The sequence below is a fragment of the Bidens hawaiensis genome, unplaced genomic scaffold (genome assembly GCF_021521415.1).
Source record: "Bidens hawaiensis isolate Kalapana, Puna unplaced genomic scaffold, B.hawaiensis_p1.1 tig00003141_1, whole genome shotgun sequence".
Taxonomy (NCBI): Eukaryota; Viridiplantae; Streptophyta; class Magnoliopsida; order Asterales; family Asteraceae; genus Bidens; species Bidens hawaiensis.
Window position 1 is genome coordinate 2,385,510 of NW_027491170.1, and position 8,627 is coordinate 2,394,136.

The 8,627-nt window shown below is 30.1% G+C and overlaps 1 pseudogene across 1 annotated transcript; it reads right to left on the reverse strand.

Moving 5' to 3' along the window:
* Nucleotides 1–883: 883 nt before the first annotated feature.
* LOC143622435 (NAC domain-containing protein 75-like) lies at nt 884–8,416 on the reverse strand (annotated as a pseudogene). Its single transcript, XR_013151705.1, has 6 exons — nt 7,713–8,416; nt 7,282–7,462; nt 6,380–6,987; nt 4,751–4,968; nt 4,025–4,120; nt 884–967 (listed from the first exon to the last, which is right to left on the reverse strand). The product of XR_013151705.1 is annotated as an NAC domain-containing protein 75-like (transcript).
* Nucleotides 8,417–8,627: the final 211 nt, after the last annotated feature.

An 8,627-nucleotide genomic window follows, 5' to 3' on the forward strand; every position in this document is an offset into this window, starting at 1 on the left:
CAAACTAATGGAGTTAACTATCCGTTAGTCTTGGACCGTTTAAAACAAATACACATTTAATTGTGACTTAAGTATAACTTTTCAATTAAGAGGTTGTAGAATTACAAGTAAACTTTTTTGTTAGATAACTCTACTAATAGCATTAGGTTTGTTTTTCAATAGGGAGCATGATATAGAGAGAAAGAGGGCATGATGTATTGATGTGCATACACACTTACAAAAATGTATACAGTATATAGTATATAACACTGTAAGAAACAATTTAATAGAATAGTACATAATTTACATATATCTCTTATATATTAATATATAACATGTACACAATTCACACTTACACAATTTACATATGAGATATTAAAAATAAAATGAAAAAAAACAAGCATTTAGATTGAATTCTTAAACTAGCATACTTGCCTTTTTATTACAAATATAAATATGTTTTACAAATTATAGAAACAAAAAAAGGCCTAATTTTAGCAAGCACGAGTGGCTGAAACAATGCATGACTATTCTTTTCCCCTCATTCTTGCACGATTCATTGTTTTTCAAACATTTAACAAGATAAACAAATACTTGTTAAAAAGAAAAGGATAAATAAAACTCTTAAAAAAAGTCTATTTTCACTTGAAATTAAAATATATATTTTCATTAAATATTTAGAAACTACAATAATTTACAAGTGATATACTATAGTTTCTAACGGTTTTAAAAAACAAGATCACACATGTATACGTTATGTATACATATAGTGTACGTATACTGATGTGAATAAAATGATTCAAAGTAACAAATAAATATTTAACGATTATTAATTATTTAAACTTGCATGTGTGTATATACACACATGTACGTACGTATGCATGTATCATTCAAATGTCGAGATCTAGACATGGTGGTCCGGATCAAGCCAATAGGAATTGTACTTCAACCACTCTGTCTCTTGTGGGTTTGTTATGGAACACTCCTGCTATCAACACAAAATAATAATAAGAGTCGGAGTTGCTGAAGATAAAAAAAGTGAATAATTTTTATTAATCAAAAGAAAAATAGATTTTGAAAACTAATTGTAGCAATTGGAGATTTTAAAGAGTTTTCGTTTCATTATAAAACTGTATTTTATTCATATTCTTTTTTTTTTCCTCTACACTAAAAAGACGTGTATACATGTCCTAGGATACCATACATTTGCAAAAGATTTTGGGTCATTGTCTTAGCTTTTCTTTCAAACCCACCTTTGTCTTCAAACCCTACTATATCTATCCTTCAATTTTTGCGTGCAATTATATTAGGATTTTAAAGATAAAATATAAATTAAATTTTAATAATCTAAACTATGTCATTTAATACATGTACATTAGTACTAACATGACTCGTTAAAGTACGTGATCCGTTAAAACCAGAATGCCTAAATATAAAAAGGTGAGTAAAAATTTAAATCGGTATTCAAACTATATTTGGAGCAGATAACGACTGCTTCAGCTTCTTTTAACTTTTCTCTTGTTATTCAGTAGATGGGAAAGGAAGCAGGTTCCACAAATTATGGCTCATCTTTTGGCTCACTTTTTATCCAATTATTTTCCTTTTTAAAAATAAACATAAAGCATTTTATGCATGATTTTATTGCACAAAAACAAATTAGACATGCTCATGTTAAATGTATTTCAACCACAATATACACATGATATATATAGAGGAATTATTATAGAACACTGTATTATTAAGATAACTAAAAAACTTATATCATTTAAATTTTGATCAATTGCTCATATTTTTATAATTTTATACTTCTTTACATTTCCATATAAGTGTTTATGTTTATATACATATATATTTGAGAAGTATCAAATAAATGCTTATGTTTATATACATGCTCAAGTTAATTTTAATTGTATGTCATCTCCATATAATCTTTCTTAGGTTACGTAGGCAAAACATTATTTTAGGAGATCCACCCCCTATATAAATAACCTGTTAGAGCATTCTCATCCCATCCCCCATAATTATTTGAGGGGGATTGGTAAATTATAGGGTGGAGTTTTGAATAATTGTGAGTGTAAATTATAGGTTAGAGAGAGAAATGTAGTGATTTTTGTAAATTTGGGGAAATATTTGAGGAACTTTGTTAGCCCCTATTTATTTTTTAATATTTGTTAGATTGGTTGTGAGTATAAGAGAGAGAAAACTGTAATGATAAAAGTATAAAATATATTATTTAATTGAACAGGAGAGAGAAATGTAGTGTTTTTAGTGTAATTATAGAGATGGAGATGGGGGATGAGATGTGAATGCTCTTACCTCATTGTAATTGTTTGGATGTTTTTAATAAGAACTATTTTGTTGGTTATTTAGTGTTATTGGATTAATTACTTGTTAATTAAGGAAATAATGTTACAGATTAAACGAGTAAAAAATATATATATTTACATATATAGATATATATGTTGCTAGATACTATAACCTCCATGTATGTATATTGTATATTTGTATACATAAACGAAATGTTTTTTTTCATCATTTACTTTTAATTTTGTGATGAAAGAATAAACATAACATTTCTAGCATTTTTATTTTAAAAACTTTTAATATTAAAAAAAATAAGCAATTCATTTTGTTTTATGAGCTTATGAGCTATTGTATTAATTTTATTTACTAGGCATGTATATCTTAAGATGCAAAAATTGATAAAGGTTCGTCATGTGAAAATGTACCACTTTTATGTCACACGACTTATATATTTAGTCTATATATGGTATAATTTTACGGTATAATTCTATAAAAAATAAGACAATAATATAATATTGTTTAAATATATGTTTTCTCATAAACAAGTTGATATATAAGATGAAATCAATTCATCATCACACAATATTTGGTTATTTAATTTACATAGAAAATGATGTTAACGTGTAAAATGAAATTGTAATTTGAATAACAAAACCTAAATTCTGTTAAAATGATTAAAATTAAAAAGATGTAAACAACAATATTTAAGATGTAACAAACAATTAGAGGCAATTAATATTCCGGTGGTTTCAAATTTGTGTCCGTTTTGTGGGGAGGTTGAGGAAACGGTGGAACATGTAATGGTTTCTTGTGGGCTTGCACAATACATGTGGAGTGTGCTCGCTCAATGGTGTAAAATGCCAACTCCTTTCTTGTTTAGCTTTCGAGACGTGTTGGAGCTTCACAAGTTTTCAAGGTTTGAGAAAGAAAAGGCGGATGTTCTTCATGCGGTTTGCCTAATTGTGGTTTGGTGTTTATGGAAGAAAAGGAATGCTCTTGTTTATAAGGGGATCCCGACACAAGTCGCGGGTTTGGTGGAGGAGATAAAAGTCTTGAGCTTCCTTTGGATAAAGCATAGGGGGGGAAAGAGAGTGCTTACTTGGGATGTTTGGCGTAGGTTTAATGTATAACGCTTGTGTAGTTCGGGTCGGTTGTCTTTTGTTGTTTGTTTTTGCTCGTGTGAGCCGCTGGCTGTACTTTGGTGTGGTGGTTCTAGTTTCTTGCTAGCTCCATTATTCTTAATATATTTTGTTAGTCTTTCAAAAAAAAAAAAATAGAGGCAATTAAATACTATAAATATAATTAATTAATTAATTAATTAAAGAGTATATAGAATTCGATACTTCTTTTGCTCTTTTTCTTTTCACGATTCTGCTGCTTCTTGTTTGGTAATCAGTACCGTCAAAAGACATAAAGAGAAAACAACTTTTCTTTATTTATTTCATATATTACTAATAATATATATTAATCAATTACCATTTCATTTTTTTTCTTCACCCATCCTTTAACACACGTACACATATATATATAGAGGAAAATTAACATACGAACTAAAAAAACACGTTAACTGTGTAAATTAAGTAGTGTAATTATCTATACAATTAGTGTAATTATGTAAACGTTATGCTGTATATACAATTACACTAATTGATTCACACAGTTAAAACGTTAATTTAATTTGTATTTTATGATTCAAAACAATATATATATTATATTATATTAAAAATGCAGGAAAACTCACTTCTTTGACATCGGTTGACGAAGACGGAGTGCATCCCATTATCATTTCTTCTAATCCTGATGCTGATCTTCCTCCAACCTTTTGATGCTGCTGTTGCTGTATTTAATTATATCAATGCATAAAAATATTTATAAATATAGTACATAAACAAACATGGTGTGTGTATATATGTACTATTTTAACAAATTCACATTATTATTATTATTATTATTATTAAAATTTAAAAATCACTAAAAGCATGTTTATAATATATATAGTATAAATTTTTAATTGAAGATCTAGCTAGCATCCAAATATCCTAAAGATGGTGTGCATGCATGCTTCTTTGTTACAGCCTACAGACATATTTAAGTGGTCTATTTCTCCACAATAATAGAACATAATTATCCATATAATCATGTATTGTCACCAAGACAAGAACATAAAAGTGTATATCATTACTTGTCCTCAACTTGGTTGACAAGAACTAAAAGACCCTTAATTTATATATGACTATTTTTTTTTATTTTTTTAAAAGGAAAATCATTAACGATAAAAAAAAGACAATTTGCAAGCCGCAAAAGCCTGGAACATACAAGAAAAGAAAATGAACAAACAAAGACAACCGATACTTACAAAGGAAAATTAACGAAATTGAATATATGTCTAATTATTTCAGAAGATTTAAATATATGTTAATTAACCTAAATAAATAAATAAAAATGTATGTAATTAATATTATCTTACCTGAAAAGTTTCAATGATCCTAGAGACATGGAAGGACTCATCATCAAGAATATTAATGGATGTGTGATTTAAGGTAGGAGGAGTGATGATTGCTGAATGGCATGAGAGGATCTGCTGACATGGAAGGCTGTCGTTGCCACGTGGTGCTGATGTGGATAATGTTGATGTTGCTTTTGCAGGTCACGCTCATCGCACGTGGTAGAAGCCTCTCCTGCTACCTGCAAAGTTCACTCATACTCTTTATTACTTATACTTCACTTAATATGTTATGTGTGTATATGACTACATGCACTATGTACAACCATACATGCATGGAATCAAATTCAAAAGGTGGTACATTATTATTTCACACAAATATTGACTAGTCTTCCTGATAATACAAGCAATATATCCACATTGCTAGGCCTCATTTCATATCCACAAGACAAAAAGATTGTGTAAAATACAATCAACAAAACTCCTTTTGCAACAAAACAAAAACAAAACACAAAAAACAAAACATTTTAGGTCTTTCAAGTTCATATCTATATTGATATTCATGACTCAAGAAATAGCACCAAAAGATTTAAGATTTTGTTCTCTTACACAGGTAGCACCGATGATCAAGCAGATCATCGTACTAGTCCACTGTTTGAACCGATTTAAAAACCAGTGTGTGTGTATATCAATGTTTTAAAAACCGGTATTTTATTTGTACCGGATTAGACTAAAAAATGGTACAACCGGTTGAACCAGGTTATACCGGGAGGTTCAACCGGTTGAATAGTTTACCTTATAATTTCTTATAAATGTAACTTTAATTCATAAATAACCCAAAACTAAATGATTCCTATAACAAAATATAATCCAAAAGTTAATCCATATTGACAAAATTATGCAAAAAGCACTTAATTTAAAAAAAAATAGTTCTAAAGTTTACACGTTTGAATGTTAATTGTTGGGTTAAAAGTAATTTTGAAAAAATATGGGTCACAAAATTCAAAAATTTCTCGGGCTTAAAACCGGTTTGCCGGTAGACAAAACCGCCGGTATGATGTTTTAGCAAACCGGTCAAACATACCGGACTCAAAATACCGGCCTACTGTGTGAAATCCGGTTTAACCGGTTTTTAAAACACTGATATATATGTATATATATAACTAATTTAAAACAAAGTATAACCTATATTTTTACGTGAATTTACAATTTTAACAACTTTTATGAATTAGTAAAAAAGAAGTAAATGATATTTTGGGAATAAAAGGAAAATTTTCTCTTTTAAAAATCCGGTCCAACCACAAGTACGGTTCACATGTTCAAATAATTGCAAATAATCTACCGGTTCAAATTACGACAATTCAAAACCACACAACCAGAGCGGTTGTGTAGTTCTTTGTCTGACTAGCGCACATGGTTATGAAAACAACGGGTAGCATACTTGAGATCTTTAGGTATTAGTACGATCCAAGTTGAAGTGTTTTGTTTTCTTACATAATACATATATATGTGATCTCAATAGGGATTTAAACTTTTCTTTATATATTTTTGTGCCCCATATAAACCTTAAGCTCGGACCCACAAAATAAATATGTCTCTACAAGAATACGATATACCATCACTAATGGACGAAAATTTGATCCAAAAACATACCTCACCGAAGCTTTTTCTATATGGCACGAAGCTAAATTGATCCACATCATGTTTAAAATGTTGCATTTGATCCATTGGATTGTAACTTGTCATAACATTGCCAACAAGTTCATCTCTAATGTTCATGTGACCAGTGACATGAGTGGTTGTAGTTGCAACATTTATTTCTTTTGAAGAAGAACAACTTCCACTTCTACTAACATTATCCATGCGTTCAATGTGAACATTATTCGATAAAACGTTGTTGTTAATCGCTCTCTCGGACCAATTACATTGCCTCGGTTGAGTTTGGTAAAATATTTTCGATACCACAAGCTCGCCTTCCCTCTCCTCCTCATGTTGCCCGAGGTGATATTGATGCATCACCCAATTAGTTTTTTCAGGTTTCCGGTTTTTCCCAAAGTTCGTATAAAGTACCAGGATTTTCTTACACCCTTTTTGCTTCCCACCCACCATAACCGGACGGGTCTTGCCCGTTTTATGCCATCGTGTTTCACCCCCTTGTAGATCACACTTGGTCTGGATTTTTCGTCTTTTTCTTGTGCCGGTGGTATAAGCTTTTGAAGGACGATGAAAAAAGTGTCTACTTAATCCATCTCTTGTAACTCCTAAAAACCAAGAAACAAAATATAAGAGAGTCACAACAAACAAGAAATCCTAAGTTTTATCAATATTAGGTTCATTTAGGTGTGACAAATATTCACTTCTTTAATAAAAAAAGTCATAACAAACTAGAAAACCCTAATTTTCTTTGATTTTATTGGATAACCTAACCCATTGTAACTTAATGAACAAGAAACCTTCTATCATGATATTATTTCTTGTTCTTCTGGTAGTTAGACCGTTAGACAGTTAATGCTACTCGTTTAATTCGTTGCGTACGATCTATTATATATACTCACCAGGAAGTTTTTCTGGATGTGTATAACAAATCCCATCTTCGCCTTCGATAGTAGGAATGAACTCATCAATTAAAGGATGAGATTTGATCAAGTTTTTATCTTCAACTTTTGCTTCAAGATGTTCTATCAATTCTTGATCATTTGGATCAAACTTAACTCCTGCTGGTAAACCAACCCAATCCTGAAAATGATCAAAAAAATATTAACAAATCACATGAAACTATTAAACACAAAAAGCTTAAAGATTTCACAAATGAGTAGAAAAATACAATATTTTTTCAATGGAATTTGTCTATACATATTTATATATATACACATAATTAGTATAATTCTATTCTCTTGTACTGATTCTTATTTTGTCAAAATCTTTAAGTTGAAGCTAAGAATATTATCAAAGGATTATATATATATATAACATTAATTAAACATACCGGTTTTCCTTCGAGTTTATGACCACATCCGGGACACTGTTTAGATCCACATAATTGATGTTCTTCAAGCTTTGCATCAATGAGATCAGAGCTGCTAATCATATTCATTTCAACAATTTCCACAAAAACACAACTTGGTTTTATTCGTTATTCAATCAAGCTTCGAATCGCAGCATGAAATCTTGATCATCTTTATTCTTTGGTTTCTACTATTGAGATCTGAATGTTTCTGGAAAGATAATATTATGATGATGATGATGAACAAGATGGCACACAACTCGAATAAGTTCAAAATCCCTTTTTTAGAGATATAAACAGGTGAAAACAAGAATGAAAGGATACCCGGGTTAGATATATTCTTCTAAAGTGGAAATATTCTCAAGCAAATATACCATTGTGTGTGTATGTGTTTGTATATGTGTGTGTTAGAGAGAGAGAGAGAGAGAGAGAGAGAGAGAGAGAGATGTGTGTGTGTGCTTTAACCATGAAAAACACCAGAATTCCCTCTAACTTTAACTGAAACAAGTGAGATAAAGGAAAAGGTGTCCCTCATCTCTTCTCTTTTAGTTCTAATTTAATTATATAAGATTAATATAGCTCTCTGTCTATCTAACAAAGGCGGTTGCATATGACATGACTCAATGTGTGTACCTCGTTTTAGTTAAAAGAGATTGCATATTTAGATGACTTTTAACTTGTTTGGTATGTCTTTTTAACTGATCTTTGTTGTTTTTTTGTTTTTTGAATTCATCTAATGATATGTTGAATGAAAACCGTTTGTAAAGAAATATTGAATAAGAAATAAAGTTACAATACGTCTAAGATTATTGTGTGTAGTGTTTGCCAATACAGGTGTCCAAAAGAAACCCCACACCAAGCTCGACTACGCTTGAGCTTAGCTTGTATAATTATACA